This window comes from Sus scrofa, chromosome 5 (assembly GCF_000003025.6).
Source record: "Sus scrofa isolate TJ Tabasco breed Duroc chromosome 5, Sscrofa11.1, whole genome shotgun sequence".
NCBI classification, from domain to species: Eukaryota; Metazoa; Chordata; class Mammalia; order Artiodactyla; family Suidae; genus Sus; species Sus scrofa.
Window position 1 is genome coordinate 3471974 of NC_010447.5, and position 8284 is coordinate 3480257.

Consider the following 8284-nt stretch of genomic DNA (forward strand, 5'->3'; position numbering starts at 1 on the left):
ATAACCTGCACTTTCACAAACACACAATGAACAACTCTCTCGGTCTTTAAACATGTTCCTATGGCCCACTCTTTTTTTTTTGGTTTGGCCATGTTTGTGGCCTGTGAACATTCCTGGGCCAGAGATCGAAGCCGAGCCACTGCAGTGACAACGCTAGATCCTTAACCCACTGCGCCAGCGGGGAACTCCGAGAGGACTTGCTGTTTAAAGGCTCTTATGACCACTGGCCCTCCAGGAAGGCTGAACAGGTTCTTCCAGCACCCAGAGCACATGAGAGTTTGAGGGTGTGCTTTTTACAGAGGGAGAACCTTAGTTCTACCCGGCAGGGGGTCTGTCGGAGCGGGAACACCGCTGTTCCCTGAACCATCTCAAGGAGGCAGGCAGAAGGGGCCAGGCCTCTGAGCGCTGCTGGGGCAACAGCCCTGAATCCATGGCACCTGAACCCACTACCCCTAGAGGCCACTGATTCCTTTCCCTGCTTGTTTGCTGGCACCGTGAGGACGCCTTGGGCCGTTTCCCCAGGATGGGTGTGGAAAGGCCTCCAACTTCCCATGAGCCCCCACCCCACCCCCCCAGCTCTTCACGGTGGCTTGGAACACAGCACCCTCCCGCGTGGCGCCAATGGTTTAGACACATCTCTGGTTCGAAGCAGGATGCACCCAAGCGGTCAGTCCCCCGCCCCCCTGCAGCCTCCCTCCATCAGCCCCCACCATGGCAACAAAAGGTGTCTTGTGTGACTCTCACACAGTCACACAGGGGCTCAGCCTAAACCCAGGGCTGGCCTGAGACATCCCCTCCACACCTGTCCAGCTAGTTCTGAGCAAGGCCCCAGGGACACTAGTGGTCCAAAGTCATGGCTATCCTTCCTCCGAGACCCCCGTCATCAGCCCAGCCTCCCTTTCTAGGGCCCCAACCCTCCCTCATCTGGAGAGTCACCCCTTTACTGCTGGCGCCTCCTCTAGTGAAGTGGCCAGCGTGGTTCCCCAAACACACAGCTCCTGTCCCTGCCCTTCTTAGGCAGGTGCAGGGGGTTCCCCGCTTCTCTCTCCAGCCTTACCTCCCACCCTCTCCCCAACACTGGCCCCTTCTCCCGCCAGAGAGAACTGCCTGCCTTTTCTCACGTGCTGTTCCCTCTGCCTTTTTTTTTTTTTTTTTTTTTTTTTTTTTTTGCTGTTTAGAGCCACACCCACGGCACATGGAGGTTCCCAGGCCAGGGGTTTAATTGGAGCTGCAGCCGCCGGCCTACGCCTCAGTCACAGCAACACAGGATCCAAGCCACATCTGTGACCTACACCACAAGTCAGGGCAATGCCAAATCCTTACCCCACTGAGCAAGACCAGGGATCGAACCTGCCACCTCATGGATCCTAGTCGGGTTCGTTTCCACTGCGCCGCATCCGGAGCTCCCCTCGACCTTTCTTCCCATCCACCCCATGTCGCCTTCCCAGCTCCCCTTCGTCTTACTCTGACTGTGAACAATGAGAGCAACTACCCTTAGTGGAGGTTATGCTTGTACCACGGACAAGGCTCAGTGCGGCTGCCACCTCCTCCAGGAAGCTCTCTGGGTGCATCCCCGGGCTAGGCCCCGCCACTCCTGAAGTGTCTGGCTCTTCAGTTACCAAGCTCCACATCCTCTTGCCTTGGAGCCCTCCAGGCTAGGAGTGTCCAGAGAGCAAGGACTTGTGTCTCTCCTGCCCCTGCACCCAGCCCAGGGCCTGTGCCAGGCGTCGAGTCCCATTCTTTTCGCGGCAGCAAGTCCAGGGCAGCACGGCCGTCAAAATTAGCAACTGAGCACTCGTGCGCTGAGCAGCGCTGGTGAGAAATTAATTCAGACCATCTAGTTTCAGACGCACAGCCATCTAGAAACAGGGAAGCTTGAAATTTGTTCTTGACAGAGAAAGACAAAGGAAATCTGGAAACGAGATTACAAGTTTATGTCACCTAAGAGAGCAGTTGGTTTTCCACTGTAACCCTGCTGTGTGGCCCTGGGCAAGATCTGCCTCTCTCTGGGCCTCCGCCCTCAGTGACCACGCCAGGCCTCCCAGCTCTAAGGCTGGGGGCAGGATTTCAATGCTCATTACCAAGGGTACCCCGCCCCCTGCCATCAGCAAAAGGTCCATGGTGCAGCCTGTGCCTGGAAGGGAGGATGAATTGCCTTCTAGAACATTCCACAGGGTTCAGCGCAGCTGTTTCATTTGTGGTGGCCGTGCCCTCCCCTCCCCCTCAAGTTGTTGGGGCCCCCCAGCCTGTGGTGGGAAGGCCATCTGTGTGCCTTCTGACACTCACATTTGCTCGTTCCTTGCCTCCCAGCAGGGGACAGACAGGCGGTGTGGGGAGGGCATCTCTGCTTCGCACCTTCTCCTCTGTCCTCGTAAATGTCCTCCATTCTTGTGGTCTGAGAGACTCGCGTCGCAGCTGCAGGCTGCCCCTGGAGACTCCTGGCATGGCTCGATGTGTCGCACTGATTGACCGGGTCCACGGTGTCAGAGGACCCCAGTGGAGTCAGGGATCATTATGAGACCCCCCACCCCCACCCCCGGTCCAGTGGGGTCAGGAAAGCCATGGTCCCAAGAGGAAAAAAATGCCGGGAGGAGGACCCATCTGGGTGACGGCCCAGCTCTGATCGAGGCTGCAGGTGCTGAGGTGAAGGGGCAGATGTGAGCCCTTGTTGGGCCTGCAGGGATGGCCTTTCTCTTGAGATCATCTTCCTATTTTTTTTTTGTTGTTGTTTTTTAAAAATATCCTTTCCAGAGTTCCCGTCGTGGCGCAGTGGTTAACGAATCCGACTAGGAACCATGAGGTTGCGGGTTCGGTCCCTGCCCTTGCTCAGTGGGTTAACGATCCGGCGTTGCCGTGAGCTGTGGTGTAGGTTGCAGACGCGGCTCTTCGGATCCCGCGTTGCTGTGGCTCTGGCGTAGGCCGGTGGCTACAGCTCCAATTCAACCCCTAGCCTGGGAACCTCCATATGCCGCGGGAGCGGCCCAAGAAATAGCAAAAAGACAAAAAAAATACATAAAATACAATAAAATAAAGTTAATAAAAAAAAATCCTTTCCAAAAACGAAAGTATAATGAGTTATTTTTCTAGACGTCCCAACTTGGGAAAATAGAAAGTTGGCAAAGTCGCGTAGATCTGCCACATTTCCTATGAAATTTGACTGGTTTGGGAGTTCCAGCTGTCTGGGAACCCCTTCCGGCATGCTCCCTGTTGAGGCCACCAGCAAGAGTGGCTACTGTGTATTTAAAACCTGCAGTGGCTGCCTGGTACCCTTGGGTTTGGCGCCAAACTCCATACTGCGGCATGGAAAGTGCAGGAAGGTGGGAGGAGGGAGAAGGCGGTGAAGAGGAATGGGTCAGGGGCAGCTTTCTGGAGAAAGGGGTATCTGAACCAAACCTTAGACCTGAGCCAGGGGACAAGGGGACAAGCGGACAAGGGGCCGGGGGACAGGTGGAGAGGGCATTGCATTCCGGGAAGCAGGGACAGATGAAAACAGCTAGTAGAGGGATGGGCTGAGCAGGGAGCAGGTTAGGGAAGCTGGAGAGTCTAACCCCAGGGTCCTGGGTCTTGCTGGAGCAGCGACGAAAACATAATGAGACCCATTTCATAGGCTCAGAGAGGAGGGACCGGGGCCCACTGGGAGTGAACGCTGGGGAAGGGACTTGAACCTGGGTCTGCCTGACCCCCAAGGCCAGCCTCTCCACCACCTGAGGGCCTGTCTGGGGCTGAGAGTCCCCTCTCTAGGGACCCAGTCCCTCCCTCCTGGGCATAGGGCTGGCAGGGGCGGACCAGATGGGAGCTCAGCTCAGCCCTGGCTGCTGCTGGAGCCCCAGGGAAACGCCTGCAAAGGCATGATGCCTTCCAACCTGCAGGCTTCCTCCGGTGCCCCGAGGACAAGACCATGCAGAAAGCCGAGGATGCCCATTCGGCAGCACCAGCCTCCAGACCTCGCCACGGGCACCCCAGCGGGGCAGTGAGTGCCAGGCCACAACCTCCTGCAGAGTGACGGCTTCTGAGCCTCCTCAGAGGGTCAGAGGTAGGGACACTCCTGGGGAACAGTGGGGCTGACACCACGAAAGAAGGCTCTGTGCCCCCTTCCGAATACTGTAGATGCCAAAAGCCAGTGTACTGCACAGTGTAACCCACGCTGGCGGGCATCCACCCACCAGATTATGAAGTTAATACCTGAGTCCACGGTGCTGCCGGGCTGTGGGGATGGAGCATTGCTGCCCGTAGGAAGCTCCCGTCAGGAGCTTGGGGTTAGAAGATGCAAAGCTATTGTATTTGGAGTGGACAAGCAATGAGATCTGCTGCACAGCACAGGGAACTATATCCATCACTTTTGATGGAACTTGATAGAAGGAAAAAGAATATATATATATATATATATATATATATATATATAAACAGGAAAAAGTATATATAATATAATATATATATTATATATATATAACTGCATACTGGGTCACTTTGCTTTACAGCAGACCTTGACAGAACACTGTAAATCAGCTATAATAAAATAAAATTAAAAAAGAAGCTCCCAGTCTGGAGGGGACAGTTAGAGCACCGTGTGACCAGAGCCTCGATGGGGGTAACCTCCTGATGCAGAGCTATGACAAGGACGCTCAAGAGGGCATCTCCCTCAGAGCCACAAGGTCAGTCCTCGCGATATCTCAGACTTGAGGAAGGGGCACCTGCCCCAGGCGGCCGCCAGGCTGCCAGGGTGGGAGGGCTGCTGAAGAGCCCAGATTCTGGGGCAGGGCTGCCCAACCACCCCATTCCCCCGCACCTGCTGGAAGACCTGGCCAGGTCCAGATGGGCCTCTGGAGACCATCCAGGGCAACCTGGCCCACGGTTCCAGTGAAACCGAGGCCCAGAGAGGATGCTCCAGGTGGCACCAGAATGGGTCAGAGCAAGGGCAGGGTCCTGGGCCTCCCTCTGCTCCCTGGCCGGCCACTCCCCTCACTGTGGCCCTGCCTTTCCCACAGGGGTAGGGGGTGCTCCTGGCAGGAGGGGTGGAGTGGAAGGAGATGGAGGGCACCTGACGGAGAGTGCGCCGTGGGGGGCCCCTGGCATGGGACCTGGGGGCCTCCCGGCAGCAGGAGGAGGCTGGGGGACTCCTGGCAGGGAACGCGGGGGGCTCCCACCGGGGCCGCCCGCCAGGTCGCGCTGCCAGGCTGATTAGCATGGGCGAGGGGCGCTGGCGCGGGGGCTCCGCCGGACGAGCTGGCACGTCCCCCGCGGGCCCAGCTGGCCGGGCCGAGACACAAAGCGCCTCAGACGGCGGCGGCGCTCGGCCATTCACGCGCAGGGGCGGCCCGGGCGCGGGCGGCGAGGAATTCCCGCCGCCGGGGCGAAGAATAGCGCCTGGGCCGGGCGGGGCTCGGCCGCCCCGCGCTCCTGACCTTGAACCTTTGTGACTGGAGCGCATGCAAATCGCGGCGGGGCCGCGCCAAGCCCCGAGGGCGCTGCGCCGCCCGGGGTGTCCGGGCGAACAATGCGCCACTGTCCCCGCGCGGAGCCGCGGGCTGGGAACGGCGCGGGCACGCACCCGGCGGCGCGGCGCGGAATGCCAATTCGGATCCACCCGGGCGGCGGGAGGCGCGGGCCCGCGGGCGCCGGGGGCGGGGGCGGGGGCGGGGGCGGGCGAGACGACCCCGGCCCCCACCCCCCGCGCCCCCGGCGCCTGCGGCCTCTGTGCCGTCCTGGGGACCCAGGCTCTTAGGTGACCGTCTCCTCCGCTCCTGTCCTTTCCGTCTTTCCCTTACTGGTTTTCTTAAGTCCTCCAAATGATGGGGAACGAGATAAAGGTGGCCCCAAGAACCGTCTCGCCCAGAGGGAGCTGGTGGGGTCCCGCCCTATTCCCTCTCCTGGGGGCGTTTTCCTGCTCCCCGCCCGCGGTGACCTCTTACAGCCCAGCACCTTGCCTGTGTCACTGGCCATTTTCTTTTGTCCTGAACACCTACCCGCAATGGCTCCGTTAAAGGCTGAACAGTGTCCTTTGCCCCCTGGCAGGGCTGTAGTCCCTGCCGCCTGGGTGTCCCCATTACAGGGAAAACGGCTTTAAGGAGCCCTTCGGAAAGGAAAGGCTGGGGGGGTGGGGACCGCCTCATGCTGGGCTAAATTACAAGTTGCTAAATTGAGCCCAGAGGCGCCCATCGCTCCAAAGTGTGGGTGCCACAGCATCTGTCCTCACTGGCCTGGATAGTGTCCTTATTACTGGACTAAGCCGGCAAGAAGCAGCACCTCAGAAAGCACATGGACCACGTGGGGGAGCTTAAGCTGGATTTTACACACATGCGCACCACCAGGTGGTTCTAGCATCTTCGCCTAATTTGAATTGGACGCATTCACAGTGGCAGACAGAGGCCCAGCCTGGAGTTAGAGGTTCCCACCCTGAAGCTGGCTGGTGACTGATAGATGCCTTCTTCTCCCGGGACTCGGAGGTCTGGTGCCTGCTTGCCCATCTCACAGAGGCAGTGGGTGTGAGGGCTGATCCTATGGGTGCAGGAGGCCGCCCAGGTGTGAGGTGGCGGGGGCGGGGGGCAGTGAGCACGGGTCCGGTCCACCCAGGTGTCAGCCGGGGAGCTCAGTGCTGCTGAGAAAGCTTTGGGCACCGGTGACCAGGTGACCCTGGCAAGACATTTTCTCCTTGGACCTCGGCTTCCCCGACGATAGGCGAGGCTTTGCAGAGAGGGTCTCTAGGGTCATTCCTGCTTTCTTAGATGCAAGAGGACTGCATCTGCATCTTTTTAGAGGATGGGAACGGAGCACAGGCCCGCACCCTTGACCACCAGGCTCCTGAAAGGCTGGTGTTACTGGTTCTAGCTGAGGCCTCTTTGGTCTGGATGCTGGGACAGACCCCAAAGGGCATGAGACCCTGTTTTCGCCCTTGAGGTCCTCAAAGCCTGGTTGGAGGGGTGGGAAGAGGCGGATAAGGTAGCAGACAGTGAAGGTGGTGAAGGAGGAAGCTTGGTGGGTGGTGGGCGTGGGCGGGGGAGGGGGGAGGAATGCCAGAAGCCTTGGGGGGTGGGGGGGCGGTCTAGGAAGGCACTCGGCTGCCTGAGCTAAGTCTTCAGGAAGATGAGCAGCTTCTCATCAGAAAAGAGCGGCGAGCACTTCATGGAGGGAAAATTGTGAGCAGAGGGACCTCATAGGACACGCATGGAACCTTCCAGGCAGAGGCAGAGGACATTAAAAATGCACTCTAGGGATTCCCATCGTGGCGCAGCGGAGACGAATCCAACTGGGAACCATGAGGTTGTGGCTTCGATCCGTGGCCTCGCTCAGCGGGTTCAGGATCCGGCATTGCTGTGAGATGTGGTGTAGGTTGAAGATGCGGCTCAGATCTGGCGTTGCTGTGGCTATGGCTGTGGCGTAGGCAGGCAGCAGTAGCTCCGATTGGATCCCTAGCTCAGGAACCTCCACATGCTGTGGGTGTGGCCCTAAAAAGCAAATAAAAATAAAAAAAAAAATGCACTCTAATGCCATTCGCAGCAATGTGGATGCAACTAGAGATTCTCATACTAAGTGAAATAAGTCAGAAAGAGAAAGATAAATACCACATGATATCACTTATACGTGGAATATAAAATATGGCACAAATGAACCTGTCTACAAAATAGAGACAGACTCACAGACATGGAGAACAGACTAGTGGTTGCCAAGGGGCTGGGGGGGGAGGGGGGATGAAGGGCGTGGGATGGACAGGGAGTTTGGGGTTAGTAGATGCAAACTATTACATTTTAGAATGGATAAACAACAAGGCCCTGCTGTATGGCAGCGGGAGCTATATCCAATCTTCTGGGATACCGTAATGGAAAAGAATATTAAAGAAGAATATATACATATACATTTTTTTTTTTCTGAGTCGCTTTTTGCTGTACAGCAGAAATTGCCACAACATTGTAAATCAACTACACTTTTTTTTTTTTTTTTTTTTTTTGGTCTTTTGCGGGCCACACCTGCGGCCTGTGGAAGTTCCCAGGCGAGGGGTTGAATCGGAGCTGTAGCTGCCAGCCTACACCACAGCCACAGCAACGTGGGATCCGAGCCACATCTGCGACCTATGCCACAGCTCATGGCAATGCTGGATCCTTAACCCACTGAGCGCAGCCAGGGATCGAACCCGCAACCTCAGGGTTCCTGGTCTGATTTGTTTCCACTGCGCCATGACAGGAACTCAGCTATACTTTAAAGAAAAAAGCACTCTAGGGAAATCCCTTCCTTGGGCAAAATCTTCTATTTCTTTGCATTTGTACACTCTGCCTCCTGGGTGGCCAAAAGA